This window comes from Sitophilus oryzae, unplaced genomic scaffold, assembly GCF_002938485.1.
Source record: "Sitophilus oryzae breed Bouriz unplaced genomic scaffold, Soryzae_2.0 scaffold_1494_pilon_pilon, whole genome shotgun sequence".
Taxonomy (NCBI): domain Eukaryota; kingdom Metazoa; phylum Arthropoda; class Insecta; order Coleoptera; family Curculionidae; genus Sitophilus; species Sitophilus oryzae.
The window spans coordinates 3,901,903-3,922,554 of NW_022146163.1; the positions used below are offsets into that span (position 1 = coordinate 3,901,903).

General features: G+C 31.4%; 1 protein-coding gene across 1 annotated transcript in view; it reads left to right on the top strand.

The window, feature by feature from the left end:
* The first annotated feature begins 11,664 nt into the window (after nt 1-11,664).
* LOC115877521 overlaps nt 11,665-20,652 on the top strand; it is a 90,497-nt gene continuing 81,509 nt past the window's right edge. Inside the window, exon 1 of the mRNA XM_030893734.1 lies at nt 11,665-11,824. The gene's annotated coding sequence lies outside the window, so the exon portion shown is untranslated. The remainder of the gene's footprint in view (nt 11,825-20,652) is intronic.

Consider the following 20,652-nt stretch of genomic DNA (forward strand, 5'->3'; position numbering starts at 1 on the left):
AATAATTTATCAATAATTAATTTATTTTTGTTTTTTTTTAATTAAAATTTTTAAAATTTAAAAAATTTCAAAAATAATTAAAAATAGTTTTCTACAAGCGTATTAAAATGTTTTTCGCACACTCCGATATATAATAATATTACTTTAAAGTACTAGTGCTTTAAAAGTTAGGTACTTTAGTTATTAAAGGAAACAAAAAAATATATATTTGAGAAAAGTCTCTTATTTACTTGTACAATTATATTAAGTATTAATTCAATATTAATTAAATTCATATTCTAACTTAATTATATTATTAATATAAACAATAAACAATTGTTAATTCAATAATTAGCCGAAAAGCCTCAAAATGCTAATTAATTGTATTAATGTTACAAATAGAAGAAGATTGCATAGGTTAGTTAAGAAAATGCATAGGTTGCCTTCTTTCATATAGGGTAAATAACCCTTTGTTTTTTTTACCCTAGCGAGCCGCCACTGCTTTCCGATACCAGATAGGTATTTAAGCAATAGAAAATATCTTAGAAGGAATAATAAATATAATAGAAATTAAAAAGTTTACTTAGGTACCTTTGTAACTTTATTCCCTTCATTTCTGAACTAATAAAATCCTTATTTTTATTAAAATAATCCATTATGATAAAAATGTCCACTTCTGGAAGATTGCCCGAATCAGCTTTATTGAACCCTTCTCCTACCGAATGCATCTTGTGAAAATAAACCAACGAAATAGTCTAATAACGATAAAATGACAAATCACATTAATTCAAACGAGTGTTTCCATTACGAACTGATTGACGGCAAGTCGGGTGTAGTGGAACTACGTCACGAGGGGGCGTGGCCTCGTCTAGCCGTTACAAACTTTAAGCTCTCATATCTCGAAAACGGCAAAAGATTTCGTTTTGAAATTTTAATGGTGCACTTATTATAATAAGTAGTATCCAAAAACGTTTAAAAAACATACAAATAGGATATGATGGAACAAGCCTATTGCGAAAAATATTTCCTTTCAATATTACGAATTTATAAAATCATCAAATCAGCACTAACGCGGTCATCGCACCGGTAGACCAATAATCCATAAGTCCATAAGTCCATAAAAATAAATATGTACTTACATATTATATTTATGGACGAACATCATCACTGGCTCGGGGGTAGTGTCAGGGCTTCGAACGTTAATGCTGGAATCTCGACCGCGACCTTATCGAACATCAATTCTCGACTATCGACTGTCCCCCCAACAGCCCGTATAACCACGCGATATAGTAAACTCAAGCCGGTATAGATTAGTTTCTTTGCTATAAAGATGTCGCGATAAAGACTTCACATATAAAGCAGATTTAAAGAATACTCAAATATTTCCTTTACAGACATGTGCTGTATTTAATCTTTATAGCAACCATAAAGCACTGCCTGTATATGTTCTCATATAGAGAATAGATGAATGATATTTATAACGCAAATAAAGAATCTATATAGTATCGATAACGCATAAATACAGATTCTATACAGTTTTTCGATGACAATATTCACTGTTACGAAAACTTTACTTATCCTTTATTAACTCTATACAAATTTGTATAGTTATACATAGTAAATATATGCTGATCCTTTACAATTTCATGTATTTTATATATCTATAATGATATTCCGCTGGTACATCATTTCTGGGGTTATAATCATTTTAATATGCCAGATACAAATGTGCGTCTCCGTGTTTCTTCAACATTCTATATTTTCCACAAGTTGAGTTATTGAAGGGCAGGTCGTACCTAATATATCTTATCAATAGAAGACTTCCGCGGCGTAATTATAATAACGGTACTGATGGTCACATGGTCACATTGGGGTAACAAGTAGCCAGATGAAATTTTCCCATGAACACCCTTGATGAAGTTACAAAACTTGAATTTGTAAGTAAAAATATAATAAAAGAGTAATCAAATTTTCAGTAATTTTACTTAAATCGCCCCAATATAAATCTTATCTAACCTATAGATTTGATAGGCGTCCTTTACAAAATATGTATTAAAATATATCTAGAATTTTTTTTTTTGGTTTTTAAAAGTGTTACATGATTAGAAAAGTTATGTTTAAGTAAATACTTAAACATATCGTTTGTAGTATTTTATGCCTTTAGAATATTTATATTAATATTTGGAATATTAATACTACAAAGGATATGTTTAAGAATTTACTTAAACATAACTTTTCTAATTCAGGTAACAAGAAAAACTTTCTATACGATATAGATTTTAATACATATTTTGTAAAGGACGCCGTCAGCATGTATATAGGTACGATAATGAATCGACAAATTAACTTTATTCAATCTAAATCCAGAATGTATAGTGGCGGTAAAGTATCAATACAGGCCAACTTTATTCAGTACAGGGTGAGTACAGGCTAGACTGTATTCAAACACGTATCGTCGCTGTACCAAAAGAATAAAGGCTGCCTTTATCGACTAAAGATTTTAATATAGGCTCGATAGAGGTTCTATACTGTTTGGTTATACGGGAGGTGACATTTTTGTATTTATTGGTTCGTTACGTCGAATCATCGAATCAGCATTATTGGTCTATCGGTGCGATGACCGGTGCGATGACCAATAAATAATTCAAGATTCTCTGGGGGGTGCCCAGCTGTACCAGGGGGGGGGGCACGGCACCCCCGGGCACTACTGTAGTTACGCCAATGAACTAGGCCTATTTGTATTGGAACATACTCCTGTTGAACAGGATGGATTTAGACCCCATTGTAAATTCTATCTGTTCCTTTTTACATATCTTTTTTTATTACTGGTATTTTTCTACATATAGAATATTGAAATAATCATTTACAACATAATAAACAGGTAATTATTATTTAATATTTATTGCAAATTTATGTAAGCAGATACAGAATAAATCGAAGTCGTCTTAGAAGTTTACCTAAAATTAATATTCATCAGCTGCTTTAACCTTCTATAATATACTGTATTATAGATTTTTTAAATTAAAATTAATTAGCATCCTGTAGTTTTGCATATTTATTTATTTTTTATTAGATTGCAAAAACAAGCTTCTATTTATTAATTAGTATTTTTTTCTTCGCCAAAGAGGAAAAATAATGAATAAAACAGTCTATCAATAGTGCCTTTCGTCTAAAGTAAAACTGATTAATTTGACTTCACAAATTACTTAAATTCTAAAAAAATTCTAATTACTTAGTTTTTTCTAAAACGGTATGAAAATTTAAAAAAGTATAAACGGGATTAACAATTTTAGGACTAGCAAAAATATTTAGGAATTATGTTTCCCCTTGTAAAGGATCTATAGAATGGATCCATCGCTTCTACTAAGAAGAACATCCAGAAATAGTAGAAAGAAGTTTTTCTCTTTCTCATCTCAATCGTAAAACTACTTATGGATTTACTTTGTGAATTGAGATGATTGAGAAAGGTAATTCAACTGCGTCTATCATTATGGTATTTTTTATTTCTTTTAAATTATATTTAAAAGGGGATACAAGTTTACTGTATAATTCTATTAAATACTTGTAAACACTCTGGATTACTGTGTATATAGACACGAAATATAAACTAATAGGTTATGTCAATTCTAGATACATTTAAATAAAATTATTTAATATTATATTATAAAGAAGATGTTATGAAGAAATATTACTACATTTAAATATATAATATTGAAACATTTCAAGGTAACAGGAATTCATCCGTGTTGAACTTTACAAAATTACAGTGCACGTGATAATGACTAACAGATACAGAATCCTCCGAGAGCAAGAGGAAGAACCGATAGTGATCAAACTGGCCGTCAAGGAAAAAAGAATTTGTCAATAATTATACAGAGTGATTCTCTAACTTGGAATAGGTAAATTCAGTAGATAAAAAACAAATATTTATTTTTCGGAAAGTTTTACCACAGTTTAAAGAATACATATATATACATTTATATTCTTTACATATATTTATATTCTTTAAACTGTGGTTTTACCGTAAAGTTTAGTTATTTTTTATACAGGACGATAAAATGGTATTTATCGTCGACCGAAAAGATTCACGAGCGATGAAATCGCGAGAGTTAATTTCGGGAGAGGATAATACAATTTTATCGTCGTGTATAAAACAATATTTTTTTCCATAGCGAGTTACGTTTTAAAAAATATTCAGAAATTATTATTTCAAGGAATTTATTACTAGCAGAAAAAATATTTTGCTGGATTGGCGTTGGTTTCTATGTAATTTGACAAATAAATAAAGCTGTCTTTTTAGTTGTCCGTTTTGAGTCAATATTTTTTAATTCTCTTTCGTGTCGATTGCTGATCGAATTGGAGCCAGAAATGGCTCAAAACGAAATAAGTAAATTACCAACAGATATTCAGGCTGAGGCGACAAACGCCATATCCAAACCTAGCTAAATATCCGTAACTATCACAACCAAACCAAAAATGGAAGCAATTAAAAAACGTGCGAGAAGAAATAAAGTTTTTAACCTATCCTCGCTGTTACAGTATCATTTAATCCACCCTTGCGGTTTGGTTTGGTTGCGATTACTATTTTATCTACTATTTTTGATAGATATTAGGCAATTTTAACAGTTGCTATGGAAAAAATCTATTAAAATGAATCCAAAAACAAACTACTGAGAAAAGGTACACCTAGATAGACTATTTAAACTATATTCTTGGTATACTAATTCAATTTTATATATTTAATATTTAGAGCATCACTTTTAGTAATAGAAACGTATTCTTTTGCAGCTTGCGTTAGAAAACTACACAATAATTTGTTAAGAATGAAAAATATTTTTGTTTAATAATAAACAGCTAAAGTAAATGTTTCTTCCTAATAAGAAACAATGAACAGGATCTGTATATGAATTTCCCTAATAATTAGCAGTAATAATGTTTATGTTAAAATTGTCACGTTTCTGTTAAAAAAATATTAAAGTTTTATGCATTGGAATGACACATTTTAACTAACTATATTTAATTATTGATATAGCAAGTTTAAAAATAGATAATATATATTTATAGGCCGTAATTGTTATATTTGTTAGGTAGGTTAAGATTATTTATGTTAAAATTAATAAAATTTATGGCGTATTTATTCGAGTTTCTCTGATAAGATATATGGGGTGGATCAAAAACGCCTTGTTATTGACTTTTTTCAGAAACAGTTTGCACTATATATATATATATATATATATATATATATATATATATATATATATATATATATATATATATAATATATATATATATATATATATATATATATATATATATATATATATATACGGGATTTGGTTTAAGTATTTAATACTCATTTCCAACTACAGCCTATTGTTGCCTTCCCGTTACCCTACGCCACACATCTCGATTTAGAGCGTCATCAGCTTCTAGGTTACGAGCTTCCATTGCTTCCGTAACCGTTCCGTTCCAGGATTTTCTAGGTCTACCTCTCTTTCTTCTGCCCTGGGGAGCCCATTGAAAAACTCTTTTTCATGATACGCCTGACCTCGATGTTTGTCTTTTTTTCCATCCTAAATATACCTGCACTTCTTCTAAGATAGTCCATTTCAACAACTTGGATTTTGCGCTTCGCGTCTGCACTCAGAGTCCATAGCTCTGAACCATAGCAAAGAACTGACTCCACCAATGTTCTTCCAAGTCTCTTTTTAGTTGTTGCAAACAAGTTTCGGTCCCATCAGAGGCTGTTAAGACATCCAATAACTTGTTTGCTCTTCTGAATTCGGGTTTGTATTTCTACTTTGCCCAAACCCTCGTTGTTGATAGTAGCACCCAGGTATTTAAATTTGTCTACTTGTTGAGTCTGGACGTTATCATTAATGAAGACTTCAAAACAAGCGTTGGAATTGACAGCTAAGTATTCGGTCTTCTTTAGACTAACCTGAAGTCCCCATTTGTTGTATTCTTGATAAAGCCCCTTAGTCATGAACTCTAGATCGTATGAGTCCTGCGCAATCACGACCTGATCGTCTGCAAAGCTCAGGGTAAATAGTGTGTTGTCCCCAATGGGTATTCCCATACCTTGACATTTCGTCTTCCATTCCCTAAGGGCTACTTCGACGTAAGCGTTGATATAGTTTGCACTAAAAAATTGAATGATTATTAAGATGATGATATATACATGATTTACAAATATCTATTATTTCTAGGTCATTTGTCGGTACTGGCGTTATGCATTTTTTAACTTAACTATAATATTTTGCAAATTTAGCCAACACACGAGGCAGGAAAATAAATTTAGATAACTATAAATTAAACTAACCGGTGGCTCACAAATATTTTCAAAATTTTCAAACTTAAATACTTAGGAATTAAATACTTACTATTTTGGACTTATTTGAAAAAATACAAAGAGAAAATATTTGATATTTTATCGAGATCCACAATTCCACACATCCAAAATTACAGTAGGGTAGTGGAACCTCTTGTGTTACAACAGCAAAATGAAATACTAATTCAACACCAATATCAATACACCAAAATACTTTATTTTTAACACTGGACGCGCGTTTCGCTATATATATATATATATATATATATATATATATATATATATATATATATATATATATATATATATATATATATAACCACGTTAGCATCATCATCAGATGATTAAAACTAACATTAAAAATAAGGTGTTTGGTTTGGTGTATAGTGGTGAATTAGGGTTTTACTTTTTTTTTATTTTATTATAATCCTAATTATAAATCCTTTTATTTCTATTATCCTTGAAAATATTTAGACTTATTTGGAATTAACACTCACCCTCTATGTTTAAATTTAATCACCCTCTATATGTTTAATTTAAAAACATTTTTACAAATAATTTTTATAATTTTATTATAAAAATTAATACTGTTCACCAGGGGCGCAACTAGACACCGACTTTTGGGGGGCTTAAGACCTGAGACTTTTAAAGTTATACAGGGTATCCCAGAAATAAGTGCAAGTATTTTAAGGGGTGGTAGATCTCGATAAAAAAAAACATATTTTCTCTTTATCGTCTTTCAAATAAGTCAAAAATAACGGAGTTATTTTACTTTGAAAATTTCCATAAAAAATGTGCTAAAATTTTAAGAACCACTGGATCATTTCTGGATTTTTATTCTTGTAAATTTAATCTAATACATATGTTGCCCTATTATCAAGAAATTATGTTTTTTAACCAAAAACTAAAAAAAAATTTCAAAAATATTTTTCAAAAAATTTTGAATTTTCAAAAAAAGCTTTTTCATGAAAAAAACCTCAGGCGTGTTTCTGGGGTTAAACTATACTACCAGTTAAAATACTTGCACTTATTTATATACAGGGTGGGTTAAATTGGACGCTTTTAAAGGGAAACGCCCTATTGTATAGGAGATAAGTGAAAACTAATGTCGGTCTCTAAAGGTCAATTTTTATCAAAAACATGATAGTAAAAGCCGCACATCGATATCTGTTACCGTTACGGGGTGTTTTCCAAAAATGTTCATTTTTATCAAATCGCTATAACTTTTTTGCTATGGAAAATTTGGTATTTTTATGAACACATTTCTGAAGTACATTTTTTACGTAGAATTTAATGGTATGAAGTATAATTTTTTTTAAATTAACAATTTAAGAGATATTAACAGAAAAATTGATTTCTTGTTTGAGACACCCTGTATATTTTTAATTAACTGAAAATAATTTAAAACTACCTTTCCAAAAATATAGCACACTTAATATTTTGTTATAGTCCCCTTCGAAATACAGAATTTTTAAAAGATTGCCACTTTTAACTAGTAGGCTTTGGACCCCTTATTGATGATCTGCCTCTAATGGAACTCGAAAACATATTTTTTCAGCAAAACGAGGTACCGCCTCAGAACACTGAAGTTATCAGCAAATTTTTCCAGGCAATTTCGAGAATAATGAATAGCTAACGAAGATCTCAGCCGTTGGCCGTCGAGGCCGCCGGACTTAGCGCCTATGAATTTTTCTGTTTGCGAAAGAATAAGGGTTCTTATTTTCATATTGCCCGTATAATCTAGGCAAGAATTAGAAGTACTTAGCAGTTATGCGAGGGTATCTTTCACCCCTACTGAGTTAATGAATTTCGCGAGAAATGTTCAAAAACGGTCCCGTCTGTCCATTACAGAAGACGGTCATGTCGAACACCTGTAGCAAAATCTCATGTTTTGGTTTGTCATTTATTTTTATTGTTATTAGATATAGTTTAAATGTGTTTAAGTAAGTTGATGTAAATGTGTAAATTGTTATAGAATTCTGCATCTCATTGCAAATATTATTTTCGCTTCAATTGCTGCTCACAGCTAGAATTTTTTTGTATAACAGTGGGCACCGTTTAAAGCGTACTTATTCAAAATGGACGATTTTTTAAAATCTATCTCGAAGAGGAATAGAGCAAACTATCAAGTATATTATATCTTTGGAAAGGTAATTTTAAATTCTTTTCAATGAATTAAAAATATACAGGGTCCAGGGTAAAAAATCCAATTTTCTGTTTATAACTCTTAAATTATTAATTTAAAAAAAATTATACTTCTATCATTAAATTCTACGTAAAAAGGTGCTTTGTAAATGTTTTCATAAAAATACAAAATTTTTCATATCAAAAAAGTTACAGCGATTTGTTAAAAATGCACATTTTGAAAAACACACCGTAATTCCGAAACGGTAACAGATATCGATGTGCGGTTGTAGTTGTAGTTGTGTTTTCTTTACCGTCATGTTTTTGATAAAAATTAAGCTTCAGTACACCGATATTAATTTTCATCTATCTTCTCTAGAAAAGGGTGTTACCCTTTAAAAGAGTCCAATTTGGCCCAACTTGTACATACGCTTAAACTATGGACATTTTTTAGATTTATTATTTGGAAATTGGTTAACAAATTATTTATGACGTTAGAAAAAAAAATGCATGTTTTATTTGGAGTAAAAATTACTTTTTGTGCCTCACCTAAAATGTCAAACGTACGCCAAAAAAAAAGTATCATTTTTACTCAAAACAATATCAAAAACTTAAAACTAATATCAATAACCTTGGTGATCAACCATGAGAACCTGACGATTGTTGCTCAACTTTGCTTGTATAATCGCACTATATCATGTGGTTTTATTGAATCGCACCAAACATCTTGGAGGGCTAATTTTGAGGTTGGGGAGGCTAGCCCCCCCCCCTAGTTGCGCCTCTGCTGTCCACCCTCCATAAACACAGGAAATTAAATAGCAATATACAGTATATTACAGTATATGATAAAAAAAAACGGCGTCCAGTTGGCTTGGAAATGACGATCGAAGACTTTCCCCATATAATACTACATCTAAAGTGACAGCTATCTTCATTTCATAGCCATCGCTGACGCCGTTTTTTTCGATCATATTGTACCGTATGATCGAATAAAAACGGTGTCAGCGATGAGTTTTTTGTCGATCATACGGTATTACATGGCTGAATTTATAATTCATGGCTGAATTTATAATTCAGCCATGTAATACCGTATGATCGACAAAAAACTCATCGACAAAAACTCATATTGGAAACATCAACGAACAGATGGACAGGTAACCTTTATTTTGGTGAATTAAGCATCCACGGTTCATAACAAATAAACTTTTAGTTACGTCATAAATTAATTGTTGCCAACCATGGACATATTCGGCGCCGTACTGACTAAGTGAAATTTAAATTTCCCGCTGGGGATTCAGGTGGCAGCTCTGCTGTAAAAAATGTCAAGTTGCCGCATTTATTTATTTATTTCCTGACATTGTCATTCGTTTTGACACTTTAGTTTTTTATTATGAGGTTTTGGTTTAAATAAATAATGTTGTGATACTTTAAGCTTAAAAATATAGCAGACATTGCAGTCGAACATTGTTCTTTTTAGAACCTCTTTTAGTGCGAAATGTACAAGATAGATTAATAACCGTAAAAACTCGCAACTTTATTAGAATATTTTGAACGGGAAAGCTATAGTAATGGCCCTTTGTGTCCCTTAAGTGCTGTTAAGTAGGTGAGTTTTGTTGATGTAAACGTAACGTAACAGTAAACGTAAAAAATATACTACCTGTTTATATATTTACTAGCGTGTACCAGCGACTTCGTTCGCGTCGAATTAATTATTTGTGATAATAAAGCAAAGCAATAATTTCCATTAACATACATACTGGATAAATTTTTCTCACGTTTATGTCAGCATGAGAAAAAACAATATGGCGATATTATTATATAACTTGGTAATATTTGAGGGGTAGTTTGATCTCGTTGGAATTTGACTTTCGAAAAATCCGTTTGCCAAAAATAAGCTTTTTACGTCAAGCAGTTTAAGCAGAATCGTGGTTAAGAAATTACCCAACTTTTGGAACACCCTGTATGATTTTTAAAAATTTCAAAATATGTTAAAAAACCAAATAAATTATGCTTGTCCAAGCGTTTTCCCGAAAGACTAACCGTTTTTTAAATAACAAATATTGTAATATTTGAGGGGCGTTTTCACCCTCTAGGAATTTGAGATTCGAGAAACCCCTCCTTATCGAACCTCTACACCCCACAGTCAATCCGTTTGTCAAAAATCAGCTTTAAACGTCAAGCAGTTTAAGCAAAATCGTGATTACTCAATGGTCATATTTGATGAAACACCCTGTATAAATTTATAAAAAATCTTAAAATATGTAAAACAACAAAATAGAATATACGTGTTTAAGAGTTTTTCCGAAAAACTTACCGGTTTTTAAATAAAATATATTTTAATATTTGAGGAATAGTTTCACCCCCTTAGAATTCGAGTTTCAAAAAATCCCTTCTTATCGAACCTCTACACCCTAAAGTCAATCTATTTTCCAAAAATCAGCTTTTTACGTCAAGCGCTTTAAGCAGGATCGTGATTAATCAATGACCAGATTTTTCGAAACACCCTGTATACATTTTTAAAAAATCTTAAAATATATAAAAAAACAAAATAAAATATACGTGCTTAAGCGTTTTTTCGGAAGCTTGACCGTTTTTTAAATAAAAAATATTGTAATATTTGAGGGATGGTTTCACCCTCTTGGAACTGGAATTTCGAAAAATCCCTTCTTATCAAACCTCTACACCCTAGAATCAACCTGTATGCCAAAATTGAGCTTCTTACGTTGAGTGGTTTGAGCAGGATCGTGATTAATCAGTATGTGAGTCACTTAAGGATTTTATATATTAGTATAGATAATTAATTTATTTTTGTTTCGTAAAATATTTTGATTAAAAGAAAATACCGTATGATCGAAAAAAACGGCGTCCAGTTGGCTGAGAAATGACAATCGCTGACATTTCCCATATAATTTTACATATAAAATGACAGCGATCTCCATTTCATAGCCATCGCTGACGCCGTTTTTATTCGATCATTCGGTATATAAAAGTGGGCAAGAAACTGGATATTGCATTTGTCCAAGGTTTAACTGTCATTAAGAAGTATTAAAAACTGACTTCTTCTAAGCATCACGTATGTCATATTTGTCAATAAAAATGTTGATAAACAACACACCAAAACACAAAACCGCGGTACTATCCTCGACCATCATATCCAGCGTCCGTATATTTCCCCCACCGACATTACAGCGTCAAGACGAGGATCTTTAAGCAATCGATATAAAGATGGGGAGCGCTTTGCGGCGTCGAAGATTTTGTGTGTAGCGTCTCGTCTCTAGCCATCAGGCAAAGTTGCGCGTTGCGTGTCCGTCGTTCTAGTGTGGGCGTGTGTTTTTTCTAATACATCTTCTCACTTTCTATCTTGCGGTCGTCGACTAGGATACCGACGGGGTAAGTCTAAAGTTTTTAATCTTTTAGCCGAATTAGTATATGTTGAATAATTAATTTTGTGTTTAATCTACAAGAATAGATATATTTATTAATCTCAAGATAACATTATACAGTACGTCCCCGGATCGTCTTAATAAGTGCAACACCTTGTTATTATTAACATCTTAAGAAAAGGGTATTCTTTATAAAAAAATTTGCTTGCTCTATATTATTTTTTTGTTGTTGTGAAGGCAACCCAGGTATATTATTTGACATTAGATTCAAAGTTAAAATGAAATGCTGTCTATACTGTATTTATATCTATATACTCTCATTTACCACTCTCGATCTAATCCAGTCTTCAGTATAGATTTATTTATGTTGACATATTGACATATTCAATTATTTTATTAAAATATCATATTTTATTTGAAGTTACTAAAAAATTACATCTGATATAATTCTTTAATCAAATTAAGGATATTTGATATATATGAGATACCATACAGTAGAAAAAAAAAACGGCGTCCAAGTTTACTTGGAAATGTAGATCGCTGTTGTTTTGTATGCAAAATTATATGAAAATATCATCAAATCCAAGCAAATCCATGCCGTTTTTTATCATTTCCATTCATTTTAATATAAAACTACTGGATAGATTAGACACTTGACTTACGACACTAGTAGATTTAAATATATTTATGAATTGCATATTCAAACAAGATTAGGTTATTTAATCGATTGGTAAATCTAAATTAAAAAAAAAATTAAAACTACAGTTTAAAAATATAACAAAGACTACACTGTGGCCTTTATTGATTCCACAATACGCTTCGATTGACAAAAACCGCATCAGAGTTTAAATCTGAATTAAAAAAAATGTAAAACTACTTAAAAAAAATAATGATAATATACACACAGTTTAAAAAAATGTAACACTAATGTGGCCTCCACAATATGGTGGTATTATATATTATATATATAATACCGTATGATCGAAAAAAAAACGGCGTCAGCGATGGCTATGAATTGAAGATTGCTGTCATTTTATATGTAAATTTATATGGGAAATGTCATCGATCCAGGGCCGGATCTACCTACGGGCTGTTTGGGCTCCAGTCCAGGACCCCGAGGTTACAAGGGGCCCCCAGGCCCCACGAAAAACAATAGACCCATAGGTGGGAACTGTTGAATCGTGAAATAAAATTAAAATTCAGGTTAAAAGTTTCAGCCAGACAAGATGGCCTTGCCACTATGATATTGTCAAAGCCTTAAAAATAATTATGATGACATTATGAAAATTTTCAAAAGTTTCAGCGAAAATGAGGTTGAGAAAGTTGATTTCCGGAAAGAGGCACGAAATTTATTCAATAAAATGGCGAAACTCGAGACTGCAATTTTGATTATCTTTTGAGAAGAAGTTTTGGAGAGATTTCATTTAGTTAATAAAAAAAAGTTGCCCTTGTTTGGACATTTGTGAAGGCAACAAGTTAATTGTTTCTTTAAAAGACTTTGTGTGCAACATACGACATCAATGAGATCAAATGTTACAAGAGTACGACGAAAAAGCTAAAAAATTAAGTACTAGTGTAATAATAGACTACAATTACATAAACAAGAGACGCATTATTCCAAAATTTTCAGATAAGTCTACAGGTGAATTCTCAGTATACGGCGCAGAAAGATTTAAAGAGACACGTTAAAAGTTGCGTTGGATAAGCTGATTATGGATTTAAATAAAAGGAGACAAGTCTATAAGACATATAGCAAAAAATTCAAATTTTTAATGGATTTGCAAGACAACAATATCGAAAACATAGATTTGGAAATTGCACGTCATATTATTGATTACTATCCCGATGACGTAGACGAGCATTTAGTGAATGAGCGCATTCAATTAAAATCGTACTTACTCCAATCTATGTCTGAGTCTTACACCTCTTGCAGTGACATTTTTATGCTCATGTATGAAAATAAACTTATTAACGTGTTCCCTAACTGCTATACCATTTTAAAGATTTTTTTAACATTGCCAATCACTAGCTGTGAAGCAGAACGATGTGAAGCTCCAAGATGTCCTATGTAGAAAATAAATATAGGACAACAATGTCGAACCATCGACTAAATAATTTATCACTTCTTTCCATAAATTGTGATCTAACAAAAGACTTGGAATGTGATGACCAAATAACTGTCAATTTCTGTGACTACAACCTATCAATTTCTTTTACTAATTCATAATAAGTAAATAAATAAAATTGTTTTATTGTTTTTTTTATATTCTTATTAAATATCACTATTTCGGTTTCTCTCTCACCCAAAGTTTGCCTGGAAGAGATTGCTACCACAGCAATAAGGTCGCCTTTTGTACAACTAATACTTGCGTAGATTTAAGTAACATTTATGTTACTTAAATCCACATATCACAAATACCGAAGTCTACAGCAGAATAGGCAGAAAAAGAGAATTGCTCAATATAATAAAAATAAGAAAAACATCATACTTAGGGCATATATTGAGAAATGAAAAATACCACGTCTTACAATTGATAGTTAAGGGTAAGATTGAAGGAAAGAGAGGTCTCGGCAGGAAGAAACTATCTTGGTTGAGAAACATCAGAAACTGGACTCACCTAACTTTTGAAGAACTTATAAGGAAAGCCGAGAATCGTGAAGATTTTGCCAATGTGATCATCAACCTCCACGAAAGAGACGGCACGTAAAGAAGAAGAATAATAATATATCATTATAGAAACAGTTTTTTGATATGGCTATTAGTTGAGTACTTATGTAGGCCCCTAAGTAGTTTCAGCCCAGGGCCCCACAAATTCACGATCCGCCCCTGCATCGATCGTCATTTCCCAGCCAACTGGACGCCGGTTTTTTCGATCAAACGGTACCTAAATATACATACTTATTGGGTATACTATAATACCTATCATATATCCAACTAGCGTGTACCAGCGACTTCGTTCTCGTCGAATTAATCATTTGTAATGGTGATGATAAAGCAAAGCAAGAATTTCCATTAACATACAAACTGGATAAAATTTTCTCACATTTATGTCAGCATGAGAAAAAACAATATGGCGATATTATTATATAACTTGGCAATATTTGAGGGGTAGTTTCATCTCGTTGGAATTTGACTTTCGAAAAATCCGTTTGCCAAAAATAAGCTTTTTACGTCAAGCAGTTTACCCAACTTTTTGGAACACCCTGTATGATTTTTTAAAAAATTTCTAAATATGTAAAAAAACAAATAAATTATGCTTGTCCAAGCGTTTTCCCGAAAGACTAACCGTTTTTCAAATAACAAATATTGTAGTAGGTATTCGAGGGGCGTTTTCACCCACTTGGAATTTGAGATTCGAGAAACCCCTCCTTATCGAACCTGTACACCCCACAGTCAATCCGTTTGCCAAAAATCAGCTTTAAACGTCAAGCAGTTTAAGCAGAATCGTGATTACTCAATGGTCATATTTTATGAAACACCCTGTATAGATTTATAAAAAATGTTAAAATATGTAAAACAACAAAATAAAATATACGTGTTTAAGAGTTTTTCCAAATAATATTTTAATATTTGAAGGATAGTTTCACCCCCTTAGAATTCGAGTTTCGAAAAATCCCTCCTTATGGAAGCTCTACACCCTAAAGTCAATTTGTTTTCCAAAAATCAGCTTTTTACGTCAAGCGCTTTAAGCAGGATCGTGATTAATGAATGACCAGATTTCGAAACACCCTGTATAGATTTTTTAAAAATCTTAAAATATGTAAAAAGCAAAGTAAAATATACAGTACGTCTGTCCGTTCTGTAGCTACGGGGTATCCGTGAGAGGGGAAACGATATTCTCTCGATGTTTTTCGTAAAAAATTAGACGACGCGTCCCATCAATAAAAATTCGACAAATTTGCAAGTAGCCAATAAAATGAGTGGGCGGAGCGATTTGCGGTGACGTACTCGTGAAGTCGACGTATAAAATATATTGCTGTTTATTTAAATGTTTTTTTGTCCGCATTCCTTTCATAGACACAGATCCAGCAGACGTACTGTATATGTTTAAGCGTTTTTTCGGAAACTTTACCGTTTATTAAATAAAAAAGATTGTAATATTTGAAGTGTGATTTCACCCTCTTGGAACTGGAATTTCGAAAAATCCCTTCTTATCGAACCTCTACACCCTAGAATCAACCTGTATGCCAAAATTGAGCTTCTTGCGTTGAGTGGTTTGAGCAGGAGGAACTGATTAATCAGTATGTCAGTCACTTAAGGATTTTATATATTAGCATAGATACAGTTCGTCTGCTGGATCTGTGTCTATGAAAGGAATGCGGACAAAAAACATTTAAATAAACAGCAATATATTTTATACGCCGACTTGACGAGTACGTCGCCGCAAATCGCTCCGCCCACTCATTTTATTGGCTACTTGCAAATTTGTCGAATTTTTATTGATGGGACGCGTCGTCTAATTTTTTACGAAAAACATCGAGAGAATATCGTTTCCCCTCTCACGGATACCCCGTAGCCACAGAACGGACAGACGTACTGTATACATACGATTCGATTGACAAAAACGGCATCAGAGTTATCTCGTAAATGAAGATTGCTGTTATTTGTGCTCTATTAATATTTAAAATGATATAAAAATTGCCATCAATACAGTACCGTATTATCGAATAAAAACGGCGTCAGCGATGGCTATGAAATGACTATCGAGGCAATTCAGTAGTCCAAAAAACTGGAGAGATCAACGAACAGTTGAACTGAAAACCGTCTGAATGCCATCTTACATTATTATAAAAAAATCTCATTTCCTCTCTCTCTCTCGTCGTATTTATCTTTGTATTTATTTTAGTACCTTTTGTGCATGGTACCCTTGTGTAAATAATATAAGATTAAAATACTATAGTACTGGATAGTCTATAGGTATGTCACGTGACAAACATTATTTAGAATACAATAATATTGGATAATTTTATATTTATTTTATATAGGAAAAACAGCATAACTACGGTCAGTTCGTATAATTGTATGTCCCAAAATGCTTCGTTTCAGAGATACAGGGTGTATAGAATTATCATTTTTATTTCAATTTTTTCCAAATAATTTCTGAGCTAACGCCGATATTTAGATGAAAATTGATGCCTGGGTGTTTTTTGGCATGATAAATTTGATTTCGATGTCAGTATGACTCCTACTTGTAGGGGGCGCCACCTACATATTTCTTAGCTTTTTTGAAGAGTAATAACTTTTCGGCCGTACCTGTATAAAACTATTGAATAAAAAAATAAACATTTCCATCATTTTTTACGTAAAAAAGGTCTTTTCGTAAAAATCGCTACGAGTAATGGTTCTGAAGCTATTTGGAATCTAAAGAGTCAATACGTGCCATAATACAAAAATTATACGTGTTGACTGGATAGTTATTAGTCTGACATAATAAATTTAAAATGTTTTTGTGCAAAAAATCCAAAAGAAAATATTTAATCGTATTTTTTTCCAGAAAATTCATGATTAGCTTAAAAAGTAAAAAATGGCCAAATTTCTCATTTCAGTCAAATAACTCATAACTAATAACTAAACATAACTCGCCAATAATGCCATGCATTGATTATTTCCATTCTAAACATCTTGAAAATGGTTGCTCGTAGCAATTTTTACCAAGAGACATTTTTACGTAAAAATTCCCGGAAATGTATATTTTTTTCACTCAGTAGTTTTATACAGGTACGGACGAAAAGTTATGACTTTTCAAATCAATATAAAATCGTGTAGGTGGCGCCCTTACAAGTAGGAGTTATATTGACATCGACATCAAATTTCTTATGTCCAAGAACACCCAGACATCAATTTTCATCTAAATATCGATGTTAGTTCAGAAATTATTTGGAAAAACCCGAAATAAAAATGAAACTTCTACACCCTGTATCTCCGAAACGAAGCATTTTAGGACATTCATTTATACGAACTTTTTTAATTATTTTTATCTGCAGAATATGCCGAAGTTTTCGGAATACAATTCGAACCACCCTGTATATATCTATATCTTTAATCAAAGATATAGTATACTCTGTTTTTTTTCTCAGGTAAGATTTCGACAGACGATGACAGAAGAAAAGCAGATGACGTCCCATACCAATCTATTTATTTTACTAAAAAAGTTTCTAATAATTTTTAAGTTATCTATGGATGGGTTTAAATATAAATCCGTCATGCCTCGTGTCTTGTTGTTTTTAACCAGTTTTATTGGTTTATTTAAAAAATGACAGATCGTATTTCAATTTTGTTGGTTTGACGGAACCTGACGGAACGATGAACGACAAACGAACGCCGATGCGTATGAACTCGCCTTTAGATTTTTGTCATTTTTTACGCTTGTCAAAGTCTTGCCAAATTATAGGTTATAATTTTGTGTCAACTTTTGTTAAATACCCTGCGTTTTGGAAGATGATGCATTTTGATTCGTATTATTACGTGTGTTTTGTGTCTTTTGAAGTCAAGTGGAGGAAAAATCGAGTGAAAATTAACTGTAGACCCAGAGCACAGTTTATGGTTAATACTCGCTGCCGGGGCAGAAAGTCTTATACACCAATGAAGTTGCCATCGATAAAGTTTGTATACCATTTCGTCGTAGATAAGTGCATCTCGTATATGGTAGAAGGATCAAACTAAACACATACTAAAAACTGGAGTAGCTGTAAAATATCGACATCACACGATAGGTAAATAATGGATTTTAGTACTGCAGAAAAATAATGTCAAAAGGTAAAGGTTTAAAAAAATTAAGATTAAAGTTAATTAATCAACCTTTAAGGTATAAAATTTGGTAGGTGTTATTTTTACTAAAATAGTTTGTTTTATTTACCTATGTTGTTTTATTTATTCCTGTGGAATATTACAAATTTGTATTTGTACATAAGTTATATTGATAAATATAATCATAAATGCGGGTAGTTTCATAAAGCTTGAAAGTAAATAATAGTTTTTTTTATATTTTTTTGGTATGTAGTGTCTTGTTCTTGTTTGTTATGTATTAACACATACCGTTTTTATTAAATAAAATAACTCAATTACATTTTTTCAGTTTTATACAGTTTTTTTCACAATATTTTGAAGTAATCACTTGTCATCTTGTCAATCAAATTTTAAATATATCCTGCCATAGAGTATCCTGCTATGCGTTCCAGTTGTACCAACTTATTTCTTTGTAAAATAAAATAAACTACTTTGAAATTAAAATGACACACATCTATCACTGTCAAGGATCTTCTCGTTGGACAGACTATAATGATATTTTATATAGATATTTGTAATGCCTTTGTCTTTACTATAATCTGTCCAACAGGAGGATATATAATAGAAACAACTGTTGTTTATCATTTTTATATAGAGGTAAATTGTATTTCTGTCATGTTTTGAATGTCGTCTGTCGAAATTTACCGAATGATCTGGAAATCTGTCCTGGCTAATTGTATAGACTTTACTTGAAGTTTAAGCTTAGTGCCAAAATACTGACAACACATATGTCTAAATTGAAATCAAAAGGCAAGTTCAATGTTTGCTGCATTTATTATATTTTAGAATATACAATAATTGGGCTGTTCCGGCTGTTGATGTTAGTTATTTTTTTTAAATAAACTACCTCAAAATATAAGTGTATTGTGTATGTGCTCTATTGAACAATGAGAAATGTTATTGTACTACAGAGAACGATTAGTTTTACGTGTGAAAGTTTTTCTTTGGTTCAATTTTCGTAGAACAAAGCGTTTAGGTGTATTTACTGATGATAGTACCCACTTATGTTGTAACCAACATTTCGGGTACAATAATTATTATATTTTCGACTCAGGTAAATAATATACTTAAATAGACAATATGAACTGTTCAAAACGAAGGTAGCCCAAGATATACAAACCATATGTGAAGAAAAAAATAAACGTTTATTACAATTTTTTCTTCATTAAGATTATACCAATTTCATCAATATACTATAAATATATTTTACTACACTTTTTATGTAAAAACTAGCTGATGCGGCTAACTTCGCACCCCCTGTCGGTGAAGTGAGAGTTTTCTTGTCAATCTTGTAGTATGGATGACTGATTTACCGAATGATCTGGAATGATTGAGACCAATCGATTTGACAGTTGTCATTTGTTCTTTATATTTTTGTTTAGATTTTATTCAAGTATTTTCTATATATTTCAATATCTTTTTAGATTTAAATATACTGTTTTCTCACTAATTTTCTTTGAATTTTTATTCTATATACTGTCTAGTATGTCACTGATGTGCAGTGGACATCAATCATTACAAATAATCTGTATGCGTGCGTTACGTGAGCAATCAATTTCAGAAGATGGTGGAGTTCCATCCAAACTTAATTTATTTAAAAAAATAATTTTATGTATAATTCTTATTATGCTACCCACCCCCCCTCCTAATGGTTTATTAATTATCCTGCTATTCAAGTCATAGTATGTAACTGACCCAACTTTAATACACCTATTTATTTTATTGTAAAACGGGTTTGAGGTATATTTTCAGACACCAGCATTCATAAGTCAGTTATTGAAAATCCTATGTATTTTACAAAAAGTATACATAATAAAAAATAAAATTTGCGTTTTATCAGTCAAGAAAATCATTTTTTCCTACTTTCTCTTCTTGGCTTAAAACGATTTTAAAGCAGCGCCAGACAGCTCGCGGCGGTGAAATTTTAAACCAAATTTTATTTTTTATCAGGTCGCGTACATACATACGTGATTCAGAAGTTTAAGTGCCAAAATATTAATTTGATCTTAAATCGCCACCGAGACTTAATTTTTATTTAAATCTCGCAC